The 22,879-nt window shown below is 52.6% G+C and overlaps 1 protein-coding gene and 1 long non-coding RNA gene across 3 annotated transcripts in view; one reads left to right on the top strand and one right to left on the bottom strand.

Moving 5' to 3' along the window:
- Positions 1-22,879, bottom strand: part of PBX1 (PBX homeobox 1) — a 137,176-nt gene that overhangs the window by 53,005 nt on the left and 61,292 nt on the right. The window lies entirely within an intron of this gene.
- LOC128913384 (uncharacterized) lies at positions 7,172-9,953 on the top strand. The gene is made up of 2 exons (XR_008467930.1): positions 7,172-7,388; positions 8,222-9,953. It is a non-coding gene; the product is annotated as an uncharacterized LOC128913384 (long non-coding RNA).

The following is a 22,879-nucleotide window of genomic DNA, read 5'->3' as shown; positions in this document are numbered from 1 at the left end:
TGACCTGCCTAAGTAGCAACATGAGTCCCTTTGGCTTTTACTTATGTGACTGGAAACACATGTCCCTGCTCTTTGCACCACAAATTAGTGGGAAACGACCAAAGGAAAGATCCCTCCCATGTCGGTGGGGCGACTATTAACTCCACCAAGTTGACCCTCTCCACCTTTCCAAGGACATAATGCCCCTCGGGACTTGTTGCTGCAGAAGTCCTTCAAAGAGCAGCCCAGTGGTTGCTCCATTTCCAGTAGTTTCGCACCAGGTCAAATGAGAAAACAAATACAGACACAGAAGAACCAATGAGGCTGTGACGGGGGGAGGTACATGTCACTTCTCCTCTCCAGGGGAAGGGAGACGTGGCCATACCCAGCAACATGTCCAGGCAGGCTTCCCCACCATCAAATATCACCATTTTTGGACCAAACGCCAAGCGTGGAAGTGTTAACCCGAAAACCGCATGCATGCATTGGGAAGTTCCCAAATAAAACCAATTAAAACTAAGCCTCTATGCCTTACATGCATAGGAAGGCAACATGTCCCAAGGAGCTGGGGCTCGGGAGGCAAGAGGCAGCAGATCTGCCCAGCCCTGCCGGGGCCCTGGTGCAGATAACCCCGTCGTTGCAGACGGACATGCAAACACACGTTTTACGGACATGTGTGCGCGTCTTTCAAGGCTGAAGACTCGGGTCCCTCCTCATCTGCACAGTTCGAATTAATTATACACTTTAATTTCATGAATTATTAATTTGATTCTGACTCGGCAGCTTACGATTATCCAGCGCTACAGACTATGCAATTCCAGCTTCATTAAAACATCACCAGCTGCCTGAGAGACAGACATTAAATAGCAGAGAGTAATAATAAAATTAAGCTCCCTGTGCATAGCAACAGAGTCTTCCCCAGCCGCACGCGGCGAGGGCCCAACTGGTAAATAGGTTCCTTCCAGGCGCTTTATTCCCTTCCCGAGGCTGGTCCCACCCCACTCCCTCGCCAGGAGGATGCGCGGCAGTGAAGGAGCGGGGGTCTGCAAGAGCATCCTGGGGACGGGGAGGGGGGGACGGCACGGCCAGGCGCTGAGGGCGAGCGGCATTCCCCTCCCAATGCCCTCCTTGGTGCCCGCAGCAAGGACAGGGAAGGCTCCGGGGCTAACATCGCCTCCAAATAAATAAAGCCAGAGTGCTGCCTCCCAGCATCTCCCTGGCAAAACAATTTATAGAGGGAAAATGTCGGAATTTAGACATTCCATTTAGCTGCTTCAGAAATCTAAGGACCCCAAACCTTGTGGGATTTGAGAAATCGATGGAATTAATTAAGGGAGATGTCCAGCGGTCTCCGCTAAGTAATCAGCAGGTACAGTAGACCTGAAATTCTATAAAGAAAAATGGGAAGGGATGACATTGAAGGAGGCAGTGGGGATTAAAAAATGAGCATCCGAGTGGTAAAGGCGCACACCCATTGATCGCTGCATTACGGATTAAGGCTTCAACGAGCAGCCAGAAGATTCTGTAGCAGAAAATGGTTACAGAGGATGAGCATGAGCAGAGCGGATATATATAACCCCTGACAGCCAGGAACAACTGAGACGGAGGACAGCTCTGCGGCGAACCCCAGAGCAAGAAAGTTTTGGGGAGGGGGAGGAAGGGGAAGCTGGGGGGGGGGGGAGAGCTTGGAGGGAGCCATTTTATGCAAGGGAGACCTGCCCAGCAGGAGGGAGCGGTGTCCCCTGCCCGCCCCGGGGAGGCAGGGGGCACCCAGAGTGGGTGCCAGAGAGGGGGACATCGGGGTGGGCTGCGAGGTGGGGAGGGGACACTCGCACGCTGGCATGGGAGGCTGCTCCATTAGCAGTTAATGCCTGGCTATAAGGTGCAGCCCGAGCAGACGTGCAGGCAGAGACCAGACCTGCCTGCGCTGCCTGCCTCCCCGTCACAGGGCTCTCCCGACCACCGCGAGAGACCACCCTCTGGACCACAGGGCTCTCTGCCCCGCCGTGGGCTCCCAAGGAGACCGCTGCCCTTCATCCTATGCCCCTTCATGGTCCTGTGCTTTGGTTTCCCAACTATCCCACCTCCCATGGGATGACTGCATCCGAGCCCAGGAAGGCACCGTCACCAGTCGGACCGTGTCCGTGTGACAGCTGCTTCCTGAGGTTGCCCTGCCCACGGTGTAGCCCCAGGATGCGCAGCTAACTGCCCCCAAAAGCCAGGCTGGACCCTCCTCGCAAGGGCAGCTGCGGGCAGCAGCAGGCAAGGCTGCCTTTAGGGGCAGGTCACCGATGAGCACCATCCACCCTCGGGAAGAAAACCAGTAGCGCCTTCAGACACTCTGGGTACGCATGGGAGGGGGTTAAAGCAAGATCACCCAGGAGGTGCAACTGTGAGCTCTCCCGCAGCAGGCCGCCACCCACCCACACTTGCGCCACCATTTGGGACCAACCACAGAGCAGACGTGCTTCTCCAGGGGTGCCAAGCATCGCCCAGACCACGGTACCCGCTGATGCTGCATGGCAGCTGGTTCAGACGAGACTTCAGCAATGTGGCAAACTCGATTTTCTGTGCTTAAAATGGATCCTTGCTGGGAACATTACAGCTGCATCCAATGCCTTGTGTAAACAGAGGAGGAAACCCTCGGGAAGCGGCACCCCACCCAGCCATCCTGCCTTCCCGGCCACTACGGAGGGAGGAGACCAAGGCAGCAAAACTGAATTGGGATTGTTGGAACATTTCAATGAGAAATTTCAAAAACAAAACCAAACCCCCTGGCGCCGCATGCGGCGGCAGCTCCATTTCTGTGGAGGTCGCGGGGCCAGGGCCAGCCCCCCGTCACCCTCCCGCCCGCTCCTCATACATATGCATCGGTGCAAGGCAGCGAGAGCTAAATGTCAGCGGTGCCAGCATGCGCGCGCAGCCGGAGGGGACCCTCGCTTCGCAGGACAAAGGCAGGCGCTTTGGGGTACGGGAGGCACGGACCGTCTGGGTGCAGGGGGGAGAAGGGTTCACCCCACGTATGGACGCGGCCGTGGGCACCCAGCTGCTTCGGAAGGTGATTGGAAGCTGGCGAGGCTGATGAGGCCGAAGCACACTTCCAGCGAAGGGCTGTCTGCAGCCCCGTGGGGGACTGGATGGGTCTGGCAGCCCCTGTGCCCCCACCCCGGCACTGATGCTCCCACCACCACCACTCCCACACACAGGAGTATCTCCATCCTTCATCTCTTGTATATCTTTCAAAAATCTGGTGGGGACCAAAAAAGCATGCCTGAAGGTCTTGGGCATTTTGAGCCAAACCCAGCAAGAGCATCCTGGCTGGGGAAGGGTTTGCAAAAACATCTTCCCTCCCCAGTGTGAGCTGGGCCACCTTCCCACTCCTGCAGGAAACACACAGCCATGCTTGGATGGGCAGCCTCCATGGAGCATCTGCATCCCTCCTCTTGTGCAGCTCTGGGAGACAGCGGCAGGACAGCAAGTGGACCTCATCCCCTTCATCATGAGTAGGACAGCATCACCTTCTCCAATGCTGCTGAGGGACACAGAAACCCTGGTCTCTACGCCAGAAAAGCCACAAGGACCAAGGGACAGGATGGGCACTTGCCTGTTGAAGCTGAAGTGAGATGTTCCTGCATGCAGAAGACTGAACACCATGTCCCCAGATCCAGCAAGACAAGACACCAGCATAAAGAGGCCATGACCTCATGCGAAAGATGGGTCTAGCAGACGCAGTAGCATAAACACATCTTTTCTCCCCAGAGACACAGAAAGGCTTTCTCCCCAGAGACACAGAAAGGCTTCTTCTGTGTCCAGCCTGGACTTTGAAGGCTCTCTGCCCCCACACCTCTGCACATCCTTGGATGAAGCCCTGCCAGCTCCAGCCTCAGGTTCCCTCAAGCCAACCCCAACCTGCCCCAGGTTGGAGCTGCTAATCCCACAGCCCAAGTCAACAGCGACGCCTTGACATCACACTTGGGAGGCCTTACGGGTGCCCAGCGACACGCCAGGCGGTGTGTGTTTTACAATCCATGTGTCGAAAAGCCCTGAGCAAAGGCTGTAGCAGATGCAGAGCGTTCAGCAGATTCCTTCCCCTGGCTCCATTACAGCGGGAGGCAGGGAGCAGCCCCGGCCCTCTGCCCCCAGCCTCCCCGGCCCCCAGCAGGCATTTGGCATCCAGTGCCACGAGCTCCCGGGGCAGGCGCGCTCGTCGCCACAAACATCCTCCCTCAAAGCAGGACGCCTTCTCCCATGGGGCAAACATTAGTGGGACAACTGGAAACGTTCAACTTGATTATAATGCTTTAAGAAAAGGTCACGGTGAAATTTCAGCGCTTTACCTTGAGCTCTGTTTGTTCTCCGCGGGATGAGATGGGAAGAGTCAGCTTGCCCTGGCTCGTGGCATCCGCGTAGCTCTGATTGCATTTCACGGGCCAGCAGCAGGCTGTTGAGCCGCAGCAAACCCCCCCAGCCCTGGGGACTGAGATAAGTCACCACAGACGCGCTTGTGGGGGCACACGCTGGGCCACCGCACCATAGCTAGACCACCACACAATAGGTGGACCACCACACCATAGCCGCACCATGTTTTCAGTCCCAAAGTTGTCCAACCCTTAGCTGATTTTGCACAGTGCTTGCACGTCTGCTGTCAGAACAGGCCAAATACACCCAAAAAGCATGGAAAAGCAGCCAGCAATTCCTAGATAGCATCTCCCTTGGAGTCGGGAAGGCTTTCCAGCATGCCATTTGGCTTCATCTTTTCGGGCCTCAAAGGGAGCCATGGCCAAAAGCACAATGGGGCAGTGGCACTGCGGGACTCCAGCATCACTCAAGTGTCACCCAGAGCACGGGTGCCCCACAGCCACCATGCCAGCCCCACCAGCACTTTTCCCCATGCTCCTAGAGAGGGAAGACGAAGCAAGGGCTACCAGTACCGAAGGGCTGTCAAAATTTTGGCCAACACTATGAGAAGGACCAGGTCTCAGCCTGTGCAGAGCAGCATGAACATCAGGAGCGTCCTGGCTCCCCAGCCCCTGTCCTTGCATTCCAGCACGATTGCTTTGGGACTCAGCAACAAGGCACTTTGCTCTCCAAGCTGAGGTGCACAAGGACAACCCACTGAAAGGCCCACAACTGCTGCAGAAGGCAGCCAGCACTCCCCAAAACCCACAGGTACAGGAGAGGAGCAGGCTAGCAGCCCTCCTCTTCTGCACATCGGAGTGGGAGCAGCTCCGACACTCAGAAAACGGTTTGTTTTCAGACGGGCGAGAGGAAAACCAAGGTCAGTTTTGTTTGTGGCCAGCTGAAGGATGCTCTGCCCCCAGCAACGTTCCTGCTGCAATAATTAAATCTGTCGTCCGACAATTTGCTGCCAGGGGAGTTCTCAAAAGGTCTCCAAGCAGAGCCAGGAGACGAGTGCTTAGTGGAGATGAAGCCCTCTGCACCCGCCGGGTTCTGGGCTGCCAGGTCCAGGCCCAGGCGGGTGAAGGGAGGAGGAAAAGCCACCGGGAGCTGCCTTCAGCTGGGACAACTCCCCGGGAAAGGGCAGACAGCAGAAGGTTTTTGGGGGAGATTTTAAAACAGCCGGTCCTAGCAAACCAGACCGAATGACTGAGGTGTCGAGTGCTCTCGCAGCACCTATGTGGCCGGGAAGGATTCGGCATCCTTCCCCGGAGGTGGCTGTGCGATCCAGCCTGCAAAGGGGAAATGGTTCGAGATGCTACTGAAATGCAAATGATTCTTTCCTGACGCCTGCCGATGCAGCCAGAGCACAGGGCCGGCGTGACACTCCTCCACGAGCTAGGATGCAGCTGGAGGGTCCCCTTGGCAGCATCCTTCCTCCAAAAGGCAACCTCAGCAAAGGAGCCGCTTGCTTCAAAGCCGGGGAGGACAGAATCAACACCTTGGCTTGTCGGTGGGGCCGTGGTGGACCCAGGAGGCAGGCAGACCCTCGTCTCCGCAGCACTTGCTCTCACTTTTCCGGAGCATGCAGACGCACCTGCCCACGGAGCCGGGATGCTGTATTCCCACCACTCCGGCAGTGCTGCTCACAACAACTCCCAGCTGCTGCCAAAAGGTATTTTTAGCTGCATTATTTATTTGAACACCTGCCTGAGACTTCAAGGCAGAGTACGGAGCCTGAGCAGCGGAGGGAGGGAGGGAGGAGCAGCACTGGGAGATCTGGACCATTTCCACTGGAAGATTCGAGAGCGGAGACAGGGGCACAATGGAGCAAGACTCAGGCTATGCCGAGGGAGAGGATGGCACGGCCGGGATCATGCGCCTGCACCACAAACAGCACCAGGTTAACCCGGCTGCTGGGAACAGCCGAGTACCAGTGCAGACTGGGAAGATGCTCTAGCCACCCTCATTGATGCTGCCTTCAGGGAATTTGGGCTCGTTAGGTACCCAACCGCACAGGATTTCAAGATGCTCTGGCCCAAGATGGTGTCTGCAGCAGGACCGCCCAGGTCTCGCTGCCGTAGGTCATCTTTTCCGCCTAACCCGATTTTGGGGAGAAAACTCAGCAGAACTGCCTTCTTTCAAAATGTCTTTCCTCTGCACAAAACCGATTCCACCCCCAAAACAGCCCGTTGCTGTTTCCGAGAGCCAGCCGCAGAGAAAAGAGGACAAAGCGAGCAGAAAGCGAGGGAAGGAGGGATGCTGTGGCGGGGGGGGGACACAGACAGACTTCACTCTTGTTCCCAAAGACGGAGATACCCACACGTACCCCAGGGGATTGGGGGGCCACAGGGTAACAGAGGGGCCAGGCAGTGGGCACACGGAAAAGCGACACAACACCCCACCCCCGTGTTATTTCTGCACACCTTTTTCGCCACCCTGTTTACTGCTGCGAACAAAAGCCGCCACCTCCCTCCCCTTCTGCTGAAATAATCCCCCCTTCTCTCTGAAATCAGCCAGGAAAAGGAGAAAAAGAAAAAAAAAAAAAAGAAAAAAAAAGAAAAGAAAAGAGCATCTAAAAATAAAGGCCAGGCCAGAGTATGTGCCTCTTGGTTGGGCTCCTGTGCTCACAGATCTGCTTATTTTGGCCTATCTCTCCCCAGCGATAAGGCAGCTAACAGCCCGTTATCAGCCAGTCGGTGAAAATGTGCTCCAGCCTGATTAGGGCTCAGTCTTTGCCAAGGTTATAAACAGCCGTTATCGTTCTCCCAAACAGAATAATCCGGACAGTATCAGCTCAGAAACATATGGGCCACACAGCGAAGATAGCCGCTGACGGACACTTCATTTTAATTGTAACGAGTGGTTAGCAGCAGCCTCCAGACAACAGACACAACTGCCCAATTGGCAGTGGGCTCGCATCCTCCTCCTGCATCCCTCCTCCCTCCCGCTCGCTGCCGCTTTTCTCCTCTCCCGGCTGCCCTCCTCCCCTCGGCTTTGCAGACCCCGGGGTGAGCATCCCTGCCATGCTGGGAGAGCCCTGCTCAGTCCTGGCGAGGCTTGTGGGGTGGGGGGGGAACAGGCAGGCAGACACCCTCCTTATCTCCCCAGGTGAAAAACGGGCGCTCCGGCAGCAGTGGCACGAGCGTGGCTGTGTCGCACCTGACGTGCCCATGGCCAAACTGACGTGAGCGGGCAGCGAGAGGGTGCACGAGGGCCGCTGCGATGCTGGGAAGGCCCCCGCGCCCGCCTCTCCAAGGGGGGACGGAGGCAGAGCGATGGGTGCCCACCACAGAGCGCAGCACCCACAGGCCTGGGTCCCCCCTGCACGCAGCATCTCGGCGGCTCCTCGCTGCCTGCCCACGTGCCAGCTCGGCAGCAGGCAGGGCACAGGAGGAGGGGCAGCAAACGCTCATTTCACATTCTCCCGGTGTCCCTTCTGTGTCATACTTCTTTTTTTTTCCCCCCCTTTCCCCCCTCCCTCTTCCCAAAAGGGGTGGTTTAGCTCAGAGAGTCTTAAACACATTTGCATTCCCAAGACAAGCTTAGGCATAAATTCATCTTAGTGCAGGGGTCTTTTTTTTTTTTTCTTTTCCCCCCATCCTCCTCCTTTTCCTCCTTTCTCCTTTTCTCTCCAAACCCGAAATGAATTCAGCGAGAACCCTTGCAATTCCAGCACTGTCGCGCTGCGCAACGCGGGATTACAAGGGATCCGAGGGCTTTCCTTTTCTTCCGACTCACGGCGTGCGGTGCTGCTGCTTGGTTTTGTTATTAACAATATGTAGGGATAAGGCTCTTATAGCCCCATTAGCTGCACTAACCCTCTTCCTACTTTCTTCTTCAGCCAGCCCCGGCTCCCAGAAATCGCACCTGAGCTCCAGCCCCCCTGCACGGAAAAAGCAGGGAAAAAGGGGAAACCCCCCCAAAAAAACGACGGCGAAATGTTAACATGGGGAGGCAAGCTAAAAACCTCAGGAAGACCCAAGACTGAGCTTCAAGTCACGGACGCTTTCTCAGATAATCTGTATTCCTATCTCGGTGCCAGCGGAGCTGTGATCAGAATATCCAAGGTCTCATAAAAGATTCAGGGCTTATTGACTTCCTTGCCTGCGCTGCCGGTTCGCGGTGCTCCTGCCTGCTCCTGCTCAGCCTCCAAAGCACCCGCTGCCCCTTGCAAGTTGCCATCGCGGATGCCAAAGTTGAAGACATCTACTTCTGCGGCTGTGCTGGACCAGCAGAGCGGAGCGGTGGAGGAAGGCTCTCCTCCTGAGCTGGGGGATGTATTCCCGGCCCCCAGCTCCAGTGAGAGGTTCTTCAGGAAACCCTTTGCCCCAGTGGACATCCCCACCCCAGAGCAAACCCCTCTTAAATGTCCCCATGGCCACTGCAGCAGCACCGACCACCATGGGAGGATCGTTGTGATCCACGCGCAGCAGGCAGAAAAGCATATTTTCATTCGAGTCACGCGTTTAGGTGAAATCATCCCCAAGCGGGAAAAAGAAAACTTACAGCAGAGACCCCTCAAGAGCAGGTTTCCCCCCCGGATCGTACACGGGATGAGCTCTCTGAGGGCTGTCTCCGGCAGCACTGCAGCCCAGTTTTGCTGCATAAGCAGCCCCGAGCAAACGTGCCGACCAGCGAATCCAGTCCCTGCAAATTTATGATCGGTGTTACTCGGCCGCAGCCCCAAGGAGACGGCAGGGGATGGGGGCAGCCCTTTGGAACACGCCATCCCACCATCACTCACGTACCGGTTTTAGGCACAAAACATCAAGTGAATGGTGAACGTGGTACAAATTGTGTAGCTTACATACTGGAGATCTTCATACATGAGTTACGCAGAGATGCCCGTGTACACCACGTACAACTGGGCACAATGCAACCATCAAATCCACCCAGGCACCCTATTAATTGTATTTCCGCACCACCTGAAAGCCTTAACGTGTGCGCCAAGACTCCACAGCAGAAGGCACCGCACAATATAGGAAATAAATCCATGTAAAAATCAAATACTGCACAGGAACACATAGATTTATATATAGATATTTGCCGAAACGCACACATGCGTGCACTTGTTTACCTATCATGTGTGCATACACCCTCATACAGCACCTGCGTATACATCCCCACACGGCACACCCAGACACACATATATATATACATGCACGTATCCGCACATAGATATAGGCTATTTATACATACACAAACTATACAAACGCTCTCCGCACCCTGCTCGGTGACAGCTCCGATTTTCAGTAATATCATAATATTATTTTTTAGATCAGTTAAGGTATAAAATGTGCGCTCTCTCAGTCTTTAATATTAATAAGTCTTGTAACTAGCAGTTTCTCGTAGCTCCGAATTCTTGAGCACAACTAGAAAGGGCACTTATCCTGAAAAATCTAATAAATTTACAGTTTTATATACTTCCTTCAATTGTAAAAGTCTTGTTCAATAAACTTTAAAATGCCACTATAGAGCAATAACACAGACAGTATAAACCCAGCCCTGGGAAAGCTGTGCAACCAGAAATTGTTCCCCTTTCTGCTACAGCAATAAAGTTTTATATGTTTGAACTGACTGTAAAAAGGTTTGAATGTTGGCAACTGGGGAATAATCTGTCTTCTTTATAGTTATTATCATATTTCCCACAAGACCCTTTGGTCTGTGTCAATCCTTCTCGTATATGACACCTTTGTACTGTCAGCGAAAGCAAGAATACTTAACTTTTTGCGTGCGCGCGCGGCTGTGACTGGAGGTCCTTCGTTCTGCTTTTCTTCAGATTACAGCACCCGGGAATAAATTACCTGTGACGTGCTGCAGTGGAAGCCTTTTACCAAATCAAGCTGATTTGGAGCGCAAAGCTCAAAAGAAAAAAAAAAAAAAAGGAAGAATTTGTGGACCGTTTCTCAAGGTGCCAGGGGTAAGAGCAGCTGCCACAGAACAGGGATGTTGCCATCCCCGCGGATTCCCAGGACTCTGTGGCTGCACCCCCAAAGGGCAGGCAGCGTCCCCCATCGGTGGCATCTCCCTGTTGCTCTTACATAAAAAAAGATGTTGGTTCAAAATCGGCTCCTCCTGCCTCTCCACCACAGTCTGAAGGCAAGGGCAGGTCCAGCACCAGCATCCCTGGATTCAGCAGCTGGAGCCAGAGCATCCAGACGCTTCCTGGACAGAAACATTTTTGGGATTCTCACTGAATCCCGCAGAAGTCTGACCCAGACTCCAAAGAAGCAGCAGACAAATACAAGGACATTCCTCAAAACTCATCCATTTCGTAAATGGATGATGCTTTAATCAGCTGCAATTTTTAACTAGCTGGGAGCTTGCAAACCAAGATGAGGATGAGTTTTGTCACAAGACCTACAGCAAGCCTGGACCTTGGCATCATTCATGCAGGGCTGATCTCCAGAGGAGTCGCTGTGGTGGCAGCCACGGGGTGCAAGGATGCAGGGGAACCCAGTCTTCAGCCTTCAGCAACCCAACACCACGCAATCCCTGACCATGGGCCATCTTTCAGGTGGCAAAGATGAGGCTCAATCAGAGATTGAGATGTCAGAAGCAGCGATGTTAAAGCACGTTTGGAAAATGAAAAATGAGGAGTCACCAGGACCAGATAATACCTGCCTAAGAGTTCTGCAGGGACTCAAGAAATAAAATGATTGCATATTTTCATTAGCAGCTCAATCTCTCATTACACTAGAGAACACAAAGTGTCATACCCTATTTTTAAAAAATGGAGTGAGATGAGCCACGGATTCACCGACTTGCAAGTCTCACTTCAGTAATGGCTAAGATGATACATAGATAGGATAAAGCCTTGAGATGGACACGATACCACCAAGATTAACTAGCAGTACCTGCAAGCAAGAAAACGTACCTTGCTCACCTATTGCTGCGTACCCGGCAACAGAAGGCAGGAAGCACAGTTGGCGTTGTTTGCAGGCCCCCAAAGTTTCATCAGTTGCCAAATTTAACTCTTCTCCCAGCAAAAGGAAGGACTAAAGGTTGGCTAAGAGGTGGAAGAGAGCAGAAATAAATGGCTTTTTCGAGAAGGCCATGGGTGTAGAAGGTTTGCCCACTGCTGCTTAGTAAGTTCATTGCCAGAAGAGCATGAGCAGCAACAGGTTTGAGGAGAACATGAGCAACCGGGGTTAGCAAGGACTGGAGAAGGCTGAGATACTCCTCCAAGGGTGTGTGAACGAAGCTCTACGAGCTGGAGATAAGACGGTGGGTAAAAGTCAGCGAGGGTAAAATGCGCAAGGAAGTAATTTAATTACTCACACACACTGACTACGACAAACTTTGCACAGTCAGGCCGGACACCTAGCGAAGCGTGAAGGGAAGGGGCGGTGAGAGCTGCCAGGGCTGTGTGACACCCTGCGTCCAGGCTGCCCCCCAGCCCTGAGGCTCCTCACCCCCCGCAAGCCCATCATCCTTGTAAGAAAGATGGAGAGAGACTTTTTACCAGGGCCCGCAGTGCTACGACAAGGAGGAATAGCTTTAAACTAGAAGAGGGTAGATTTAGATTAGGACGTGATGTTTTATGACGACGGCAGTGAGACAGTGGAAAGGGTTGCCCGGCAAAGTTCAAAAGTGTTCAAGGTCAGGTTCGATGAGGCTTTGAGCAGTCTGATCTCATGAAAGGTGTCTCTGCCCATGGCAGGGGGGTGGATTAGATGATCTCTGAAGGTCCCTTCTCCATTCCAAACCACTCTGTGATTCTGTGGTCCTGCAGGCAGGAGGTAACGCCGCCCATGGGGTCTCCTCACGGGTGAGCTATGGAGAGACTCTGTGAGGAGGAGGGATGGAAATGAGCACCAAACGCTCATCAGCCTTCAAAATACAATGTGACAGTGAAGCGGATGACAGGAAAAGCCATCAATGTGAACCAGAAGAAGAGGTCAGAGACGCACACAAGCTGCCCTCCCCAGGCGTAACCACAGAGCTGGAAGGGCACCAACTGCCATAGCTTCTTCCCACCCTTCTGTCCCTCCGTACATGAGAAATGATGTTTGAAACACAAACCGAGCGCTATAACCATAGGGTTTCGGTTCTGGACCCCAGCTTAGCACTTTGTGCAACCAACCATGGATGAAAGCAAAGACCCTCAGCTTCCCAGCACCTCTACCGCTTATACAAGGTCAGGTTAAAGGCCATCTCTTCTCCTGCCCTGCTCCGGGCCTGCGCTCCTCACCTTGCTGGCTGTCATGGCTTCAATTGGGACAGAGTTAACGTTTTTACTAGCAGCTGGTAAGAGTGCCATGTTTTTGGATTTGGGATGAGATCTACTTTTGATAGCACCCTGTTGTTTTTAGTTGTTGCTAGGCAATCGAGGCCTTTTCTGCTCCTCACACCGCCCCACCAGCGAGCAGGCTGGGGGTGCACAAAAAACTGGGAGGAGACACAGCCGGGAGAGATGACCCCAACTGACCAAAGGGCTATTCCATGCCATGTGACGTCACGCTCAGTATATAAACTTGGGAGAAGAAGGAGGAAGGGGGGAATATTTGGAGTCTTCCCAAGTAAATGTTAAATGTGATGGAGCCCGGCTTTCCTGGAGATGGCTGAACACCTGCCTGCCAATGGGAAGCAGTGAATGAATTCCTTGTTTTGCTTTGCTTGCGTGCGCCGTGCAGCTTTTGCTCTATGTATTAAACCGTCTTTATCTCAACCCACGAGTTTTTTTCTCGCTTTTACCCTTCCGATTCTCTCCCCCATCGCAAGTGGGGGGAATGAGCGAGCGGCTGCGTGGTTCTAGCTGCCGGCTGGGGTTAAGCCATGGCACCAGCTGAGCCCCCAAAGACCTCCGCACCCACCCTCAGCAGGACCCCAAACCCGGAGCCACACCAAGCGAGCCATCGGGCTGCTGCCTGCCAACAGCTACATCCCTTTGCACCTCCCGAGCAGCACAAGTCCCTTTGCTAACAAGCGAGAAATAAATCTCTTGGTGCTCACCATGAAGATGCTCCATCCCGGGCTTGTGGCAAGCCCAGCAATGCTGCTGTGAGGGAGCTGGGGGGGGGTCTTCAGGGACCCGGGCAGCGCGCCCCTCACTCCATGGCGACAACCTGGCTCTTCCCACCGCACCTCAGCATCCCAGCCCTGAACGTGCCAGATCTCAGGGCCGCAGGCAAGCAGGACACGCATCCCCATTCCGCCTCATCCCGCCGGCGGAGTGGCAAGGGTTAAGTCCAGCCGGGAAGGCGCATCTCTGTTGCAAGAGTCCATTACCTCCCGCCACATTACCTCATTCATTTCTTATATGCGGATGGTTTATTCTCCCATGAGCACCCTCGCCAGCAGACATGGCTAGTGTAAAGTCCCCTCCCTCCCCTGTATTTCTCTATCCATCACATTTAACACTCTGACAGTAACAGTCTATAATGTTTCTATTCTACAAAACCGCTCTGTCAACTCCGGGCTTCCAGAGCAGCAACTGAGGAAAATAAATAACATCAACGCCAGGCCCGACAGTATCACAGCTTGCTTTCTGCTGGGGGTTTATTTTATTTTTTTTTTTTTTTTTTTTTTTTTGGAGGAAGGGAAAGGAAGGGAAAAAAAGGAGAGCGAGAGAGAAAGGGGAAAAAAAGTGCAGGCACGTTAAACGCACAGAGAGAAACGGATGGGAGTTTCCTTCCCACCCAAACGAAGGGCTGGGAGACCCTCGAAGATGGGCACGGCGCTTCCGATGCAGAGGAAGGGGGAGCCCGCTGCCCCCACCCTGCCACTCCTCTTACCCTGTGCCCGTATTTCCCCAGGACGTGGTGACTTTGCAGAGGCGATCTGGGGGAGCGGAGGGAAGGCAGGGAGGGGGAGAGGGGCTGCAGCTCTCAGAGATGGAGGATTCAACCCGCCGTCACCCACCGTAACCCCCGCAGACCCCACGCCAGCGGCAGGCAAAACCCCATCTGCTCCACACCAGCCCCTGGTCAGAAATCGCTAATCCACTTAAATAATCCACTCCAGCTCGTGGCTTAGTGGCGGCCTCACGGTGTTTTCCATCTCCTTTCACTCCTGTGAAATTCCCCCGGAGCCGAAATCAGGCACAGTGGGGAGAGCTTGGGGGTTTGCCTGTCCTTTCTGCAGCTGCATGGGCCACCCCAGCACCCAGCAGCGGAGAAGGCAAAGGGGAACCGCACCCAAATATTATAATAATAATAATAATAATAATAATAATAATAATAATAATAATAATAATAATAATAATAATAATAATGTGTATTTATTATTACTATTATTTAAAATACTTTAACAAATTGCCTGGCACTTTAAAAAGTGAAAATAAAGCAGAAAAACTCCCCTTTCCCCAATATTTTTGCTTTTCCTCGATAGCACTACGTTGGTGTTTATTTCAAGTCCCCGTCAGCAAGCTCGCCTGCCTCCTGCATGAGCCGCGCAAGCTTGACAATCAGGGACCTGCTCAGGTGGTGTTTTTCATTGGGAAAAAAAAAATAATTAATAAATATATGCACAAGAACTTTTCCAATCAATCGGAGAGAGACACGGCCCTTGACAGCCCTGCAGACATGGGGGTTGTGCTCACCAGGCAGCTTACGGAAACCGGCAGGGACGTACCCGCCCGCGGCAGAGAGACGAGGGCCAGAGGGGATGCTCAAAGGAGAGAGAGGTTTGGAGGACTCAGAAAATGTGGGGAGCACATAACCGTCCTCACAGCGCCCCCCCCCAGTTATTCGCTTCCCCAGTCCCTTTGTGTCAAGCGGCTCCAAAATCCAGCTGACACCCTCCAGCTTGACACCAGACAGGGCCACTGCCAGCCCCAAGATGGGGACACGCATGGGGCTACACCACCCCACATCTCACACGCGTGCTTGGAACGACTCCTTCAAGTAAAAGAAAAAAAAAAAAGAAGGAAAAAGAAAAAAAAAAAAAGAAGAAAAGAATGGGGGGGGGAAAAAAGAGTGAGCAGAAAACGGTTCCCTCCTTTGTTTACATACCTGCCAAGGGCTGACGCTGGCTGCTGTCAGTCATTTGTATGAGCTGACGGTTTTCTAGCCGAAAGCAACACAAGCGATAGCAAGGCAAGCAATAAAGGGACGGATCCTGCTCTGAGAGCCCCACGCCACCCCCCACCCAGCTCACCCTGCGAACTCTGCTCTGGGAAGAAAACACACTGAGCAACCAAAAAGGCGCTGGGTTTGGAAAACGAACTGCGTGCTCCGACTCTCGGCAAGGGAGAGCATCACCACTGCAGGAGGGACCCCGGAGGAACACCAACACCGAGCTCTGCCGAGCATCCGAAATTTGGAGAACTCAGACAGAAACGGGCAAGATTTGCATCTGAGCATCCTCTTGGGACTCTTCCAGAGCTGGGTGGCTCACGTGGCACCCACTGCCATTCGGGTTTGCGGGCCGGACCCTGCCTGCCCTCTACTCCACGAGCTGGGCTTTGCTACGAAGCCCCTGGAGCCGCTCAGAAAACCCCCAGCCAGGAAGAAAGCTAATGGGATTTCAACTACCAGCTGGAACGGGCTAAAGGATTAGGACTCCAGAAGCAACGATCTTTGCCACAGGCTCCCGGTCCTCCGCCGGGAAGGGCCTTTATTCTGCTGCGAAAAGAAACTTCCCACTTGCAAAAGCAAGAATAAAGCTTCCCGCAGAGGTCTGACAGCATAATATGCATGCAGGCCCACGTGTACGCACACACACCTATACAGACACGCTCGCGAGGGGAACGCGCGAGAGAAACACAAAGAATTACGGAGCAATGAAAGGCGCAAACCAAACCCCAAGCTTTGACGTGAAAAAACGCACAAATGCATTTTTTTTCGTGTCAAGCTGTATTATTTTCCATTCATATTATTTTCCATACCGCCCTCAATAGCTATATACGTACCCGGATAAAATTTGTATTTAGCTAAGCCCTGTCACTGGGAAGCATGTTATTTGCTCTTTGATCGCTGTCGTTTTTCGATTTATGAAAAAAAACCTCCCTTTGCCCAACATGAGAGGAGAAACCGGGCGCTGGGACCGATCACAGCGCAACCGGAGAGCAGCCCTTGGAGAGAAACATTTGCAAACAATTCACAGGCTGAGATTTGTTTCTGGAACCCGATCGTGTTTATATAATTAATCCATTTCCTATTCACTCTTTTGCATCAGGATTTGCTGACAAACAGTTCACAAAGCCATAAAGTAAAAAGCGGTGGGTTTGGGAGCAGGGGGAAGGGCTCACAACTTGTTTTATTTACTCCCTAAACTCTGGGGAGATGCAATTCCCTGTGGTTAGACACAGAAAGTCTGGCTGTTGCAGGGAATAGTCAAACCTTCCAGGTTCGCTGTTGCCAAAACCCAAGGCTGGAAACTCGCTCCCAAGACCAGCAGCATCTTCTGCTTGTGCCTGCAGCAGAGTCCTCCGACGGCCAGAAATGACGGAAGCAGCGGTGCATGGGGGCAGGGAAATCCATCCTTTCTAGCTTCAAGAAACGTGAGATTTGGACAGGGTTGGTTTTTTTTCCTGCAGGGCAGAAGGGAACTGAGGAAGCAGAAAATCCTCCAGTTTCAGCAGTTCCCCCCTGCACCCCAGGCTCAGAGCCCCGGGCTCCCCGGGGAGCGGCCGGCGTGCGCACCAGAGGGCAGCAGTGCCAAAGCCACCCACCGCCAACCTGCAACCTGCAACCCCCAACCACCCGGCAGAAGCCAAAATGCTCAGTTCCTTCCCATTTCTCACCCGGCAGAAGAAAGAGGAGGCAGGAAAACAAAATCACAGGCCATTTGATCCCTTTCCTCTACCGAAAGCTTGGTGCCGCTTACCAGAGTCAGGAGTAACCATGTACCAAACCAAACTGAAGCCCTTTTTGCTGCTGCTTTGAGGACATCCTCGAACACGGAGAGCTGCAGGCAGGGCGGATGGCAGCTTGCAAGGGGCTGTGTTGCTGCAGCACTACCCAGCAAAGCCCCCCTGGCCGGGACTCGGCGGATGGTCCCCGATTTCGGGCATTTCTGGGCTCTGAAAAACCCAGGTGCTACTGCTGAGGAATGGTAAAGAGGGTGTGATGGAAAGCCACGGGGGAGGCCTGGCGAGCATCCTTGCACCGCTGTGAGCATCCCTCCTGCAGCCCGCCTGCAAGAGGCCACGGGGCCAGCTCAGCTGCGGGCAAGTGCGACGGCACCCGCAGGCCACAGCCTCATCCCGCACGCCGCCTTCTCGCCGTGCTCCTGCCTAAAAGCCCACCTCTGGAGACGATAACAGCTAATGAAATCCGTGGCCCGCCGATAACAGGAGATCAAGCAAAGCAGCGGTGGTGGCGGCAGCAGCCAGGCTGCCGAGCGGGCTGGGATGCATGTAATCAGAAGGGTTATCTAATGCTAGTTTCATTCTAATTGAGTCACTACCATATGTCACCCTGCAATAACAACGCAAGCAGCATGCAACTGAATACATATTTAATTCACATAATGGGTACAACAGTAGAAGTAATCAAGGCAGTTTGCCATAAGCCATAAAGAAGTGTAGCGTGTTCCTATCGAGGAGCAGCCTGCGCTCGGGGAGAAGGGGATGGCAGGGGCATTGCGCCGCCGCGAAAGCTGCAAAGGAGGGGGGGGACTCACCCCCGCCAAAACACATCCCGGTATGGATTTGAAGGCGAAGGGGCCATTCGACACGAACGGAAATCGATGGCGGAATATCGTCGGTGGATCGTTAGTCCCTTCAATATAATTAACAGTAATGGATTTATTGGTGGAAAGGTAATGATTTGAATGTTAAATACCGGCCTGGAATTGCAGCACCCAGTCCAGCTGAGGGGCGGTCACCTTGTTTCCAGTTTCAAAAAGGACGAAAAAAATGGGAAAAATCAGCCCAAGCCAGGAAAAGGTGCAACCCCAGAGGCAGGGCAAGGCGGCGGGCTGTGGCCATCCCTGCTCCCGGCTCACCCTCCGCTACCAGTGGCACCTGACGGCCCCGCTCGCCGCCTTCATTTCCTCCCACAACGAGAAGATTAATACGATTGAGGACCACTCATCAATATCTTTGGACAGATCAACCGGAGTTTTCATTAAAGCCATATTAATGCTTTTGGATACACAGCTGTGGACAGGTTAGGCTTCAAAAATAAAGCCCAGGCAGGAAAGAAAAGAGGAGAGGAGCAGTGTCCGCTCCCAGCCGGGAATTAACGGAGAGCAGGCCTGTTCCCTCGTTAGCGGCCTCTCCCACCAACATGTTTTGATGTATATTTCATGAGGATAAACAAACATTCATTTCACTTTGGGAAGGTGCTTGCTGTAATGTATTGGCAGCCTCACCAGCAATGAGGGGACATTAATTTCAATTCTGGTGTTTAAACACTTTGTTGAGCCCCAATCATTCATCCCTGGCTCAGCACAGCCCGGCCATGGGGAAACACTGGACGAGCAGAGCCACAACCTCACCCTCCTGCAGAGCCTGCGGGAGTTTATTTGTTATTTAAATGACTTAAGAAGGACAAGACCTTAGGAAAGAGGTGGCTCTACCTGGCTGCTTGCCTTAGGGTGCAGCCTTCAGCCAACCCATGTATCACCAGAGAAAGGCTCCCGGCCTCCATCAGGAAATACCATCCCTGGAAGACAGGCTCCGATGAGTATCTGCAGCTGCCAGGGACGGAAGGAGAACATCTGTGCTGGAAGACTCCTGGATCTTCCAGGACTCCTCATCTCTCTCTTGCTTGTGCCTTCCACCTCTGTATCCCCATTAGATGAGAGTAACAGCACCGCTTTTTCTGGGGAGGAAGTGGGGGGGGGGGAGCGGCATGCAGAGCAGTCTCTTCGAGACGGAAGATTCTAATTCCAGTACCAAAAACCAGACCTCAATAACTAAACAGCCTGCCCAGTCCATATGACTTGCCTTGCAGGGACAGGAGACCAGCTGCATTGGTGAGGACCCATCGCACATGCCTCCTTCCAAACCAAACATGGTTCTGGGGTGACACCTACAGCCAGGCACCTGCTTCAACTCTTTGGGTAGATTTGCTCATCAGTAGCCTGCACCCCCTCAATGGAGTTTCGGAGACGCACAGGCTATACGTGAGAAAATGCCCACGGCATTCCCCAGGGAAACGCAGGTACGGATGCAGGCAGCTGTGTCTTCTCTCCATCCCTGGCCCTTAGCTCCTCGCATGCTCCGCTGAATAAATGGAGCTGGCAGAAATTACGCAGCGGAGGGAGCAAAGGGGGGGCTGGGGCATGGAGAGCGGGGACATCTCGGAGTGGGAAAATGGGAAGCAAATATGGCCTGGAAAAGGACATGAGGTCCTGCTGCACAGCAGAGAGCAGGACAGGCTGAAGAAAGAGTGGTTGGAAAGGCAACACTGCTTTTATTACTTTCACGTGTCTATAAGAGGTGACGCTGCTTGCAGAAAGGCTTTTTACAAATAATCTGTGGGTTAAGACGCATGGAAACAGCAAAATAGGAAAATGATGCCTTTATGAAATAGCAACGTGGTGTTTACGTGAATGCCAAGCGTTTTGCTTATCCCAGCCCTCCCCGAACACACTCGCCACCACCCAAAAAGAAGAAGGGAGCTCCAGCATAGCTCCCCTCCTTCCAAAAAAGAGGTCCCATCAAAAGCCTAATGAATATTCACCTGAAGAGCCAAGGCAGGTGAGGGCAGGGAGGGAGACACCCCACAATGTGACAGCCAGAGCTGCCCCCTTGTTTTCCCTCCCACTTTTATTCTCCTGCTTCTTTTTCTGATCACCAAATACGCAAGATACCCTACATGCAAGGTAGGCTTAAAAGAAGTTACAGTATCTGACAACACATCAGCAGCTCTCTGGTAATGCCGTAGAGACATTGCGGTTGCTTTATATTATAAAGCACGCACAAAAAGACATAGACACACACACACGCGCTCCTATTTAGCTCCACATAAACGCAGGCAATGCCATAAAACCATTTCTCCTTTCACTTTATTTTGTGTGATCTGCTTTGTGGGGATGTTGTAGAGGCAGCAGCACTGTCTCCCTTCTCATCTAAGCATCTCCTTGTTTTTAAGGGTAAAAAGCTGCTTTAAGAAGAAAACACATCAATGCCTAGAAAGGAGCTTACGACAGGAGAGCCGCACAAGGACAGAAAGCATCTTGCACCCAAGCACATTCTGGGGTATGATCCCAATAAAAGGGGAATTTCATCAACATCCGTTGCTTCAGGAGACGGGACTGTCCCTTGGTACTCGATGACTAATCCAGCCCCATCAGAAGTCTCTTCCTTGCCCTTCATCAGAAGCTGATGAGGGTCTACAGCCCTCCCAAAAATTCCCCCTACATCTCCCTCTTGACTTCTCCGAAGTGAGACTTTTCCAGCAGCGCTGCAATGGACACAACTGACCTGATGGCAGTCCCCTTGAAGATGCAGTCACACTTTGTGCTGTTGGTTGGATGAGAAATATATTTCTTTGTGGTAGGGTTAAAAAAAATGCCAAATTTCTAATTTCAGCTCCCTGCAAGGAGCACGTACCATCAGGAATGGTCTCTACCCCAAAGAGTTCCTCCTCTAACCAAACTGGACAGAGGAGGGCAAGGGAGTGAAGGACCAGGTCAGACCTCTGTGATCCCAACTGTCCTACCACAGCTCACCCATTGACATCTAGCAAAGCCACCCCACCTCCTGAAGCTTTCCCATCCTGCTGGGGCCATTGGAAAAGAAAGATCCATGGTCTGAAGTCACATGGAAAATCCCAGAGCCTTCGCTCCTTCCCCCCCGTCCCCCCCATTCAATAATCCTGTTAAACTGAACCCTGGCTGGATTAATCTCTTTCCCCAGACAAATGGGCGATTATTCAGGCATCACATTGGGATTTTTAGGGTTTGTGTGCATTTCTACTGATCTTCTCTTGGCTTCTTTTGTAAATGGCTTTTACCGCTCCCCCGACAGCACGCACGATTCAATTCAGTCTCTCTATTAACAGTTGAGATACAAATACCTGCTCCCCAGGGCTACCCGCCAACAAATATCAGCAGAGCTTCCCTACTTCACCACCAGTTTGGTGGCCAGCAAAACCTACAGCTACTCGTGTTTGTCCTTGAAGTCAACTCCTCTCTAAAGCTTGCTGAGATAAGCTCTGCAAACACTCAACCTGCACAGCCTAAGGCCAGAGCATCCAGAAATCAACCTCATAAACAAGCCTGGCAAATCCAACACGTGCCTCGGGCAGCCTTGGATAAGGAAGATCCTACTGAAGTCAACTAAGTCAACTGAGTGTAAACACGTAACCCGACTGCGAAACACTTGGGTAGGATCATCAGGTGGCTGCTGTACCTCCCGCTTAGGAGAATAAATGGAGATCCACTGGGAAAATCAAGAAGGAAAGCCAAAGTGACCCTGAAGACACTGCTCAAGTTTCTTGCCTGGATAACAGGAGACACGACCTGCGACACCAGGGAACTGGCCCTGGGTCCCACATGATCACGTTTCCAGCAAGGTCAGTCTCCATTTTTTCAACAATCAAAGAAAGGACTTGGGATCAGGACACATGGTCCCTACCTTGCACAAAGAAAGGGCTCCTTTACTCCCTGGAGGACCTCTACAGCACAGCCTCTATCTACCAGGCCAGCAGCTCCAATTCCCATCGTTCCACATTTGTATTCCTATGCATGCGATTACGAGTGTGCGTATACAGATATAGACATACACATATATTTTTGTCAACAGCATGGAACTAGGCAGCATTGAAATGCCTTTTTGTTCTTTGAAAAAAAAAAAATAAATCTGCTTTTAAGGTTGTTCACTCCCAACCCCAAATAATGCCATCACATAAAAGCCAACAAGCCCTTTTGCACTGCCCAGATGTTTTCCCCGCATGTCCTCAGCTATATTTCTATACTTCAGTGACTACAATAAGTTGAAATTAATTTATACTCTGGCTAGTCCTGCCAAGGCGAGCTGGCTAGGAGGAGCCAGCTGGACCGTGGAGCCGCAGGACTGTTTACCAAGCCCCAGCCTGCTCTGCCTGTCCAAGCCCAGCAAAGGAGCACATTATCCTCTGGATGCCAGCACGACCCTTCAGCTGCTAGCAAAGAGAAAGGGAAGAAACCAGAAGATATCTCAGCTCTGCAGCTAGAAGGACAGACTGAGAGAGTTGGGGTTGTTCAGTCTGGAGAAAAGAAGGCTCCAGGGAGACCTTATAGTGGCCTACCAGTATCTTAAGGGGGCCTACAAGAAAGCTGGTGAGGGACTTTCTAGGATGTCGGGTAATGGTAGGACCAGAGGGAATGGATTAAAACTAGAGATGGGACGATTCAGATTGGACGTTAGGAAGAAGTTCTTCACCATGAGGGTGGTAAGACACTGGAACAGGTTGCCCAGAGAAATGTTGGAAGCCCCATCCCTGGAAGTGTTCAAGGCCAGGCTGGATGGGGCTTTGAGCAGCCTGGTCTGGTGGGAGGTGTCCCTGCCCAGGGCAGGGGGTTGGAACGAGATGACCTTTAAGGTCCCTTCCAACCCAAACCATTCTATGATTCCATGATTCCACTTGCCAGATTCCACTTCAGTGGGATACTCACATTT

This window comes from Rissa tridactyla, chromosome 8, assembly GCF_028500815.1.
Source record: "Rissa tridactyla isolate bRisTri1 chromosome 8, bRisTri1.patW.cur.20221130, whole genome shotgun sequence".
NCBI lineage: Eukaryota > Metazoa > Chordata > Aves > Charadriiformes > Laridae > Rissa > Rissa tridactyla.
Note: the sequence above shows the minus strand (reverse complement) of the source record. Positions and strands in the feature narration are given on the sequence as shown.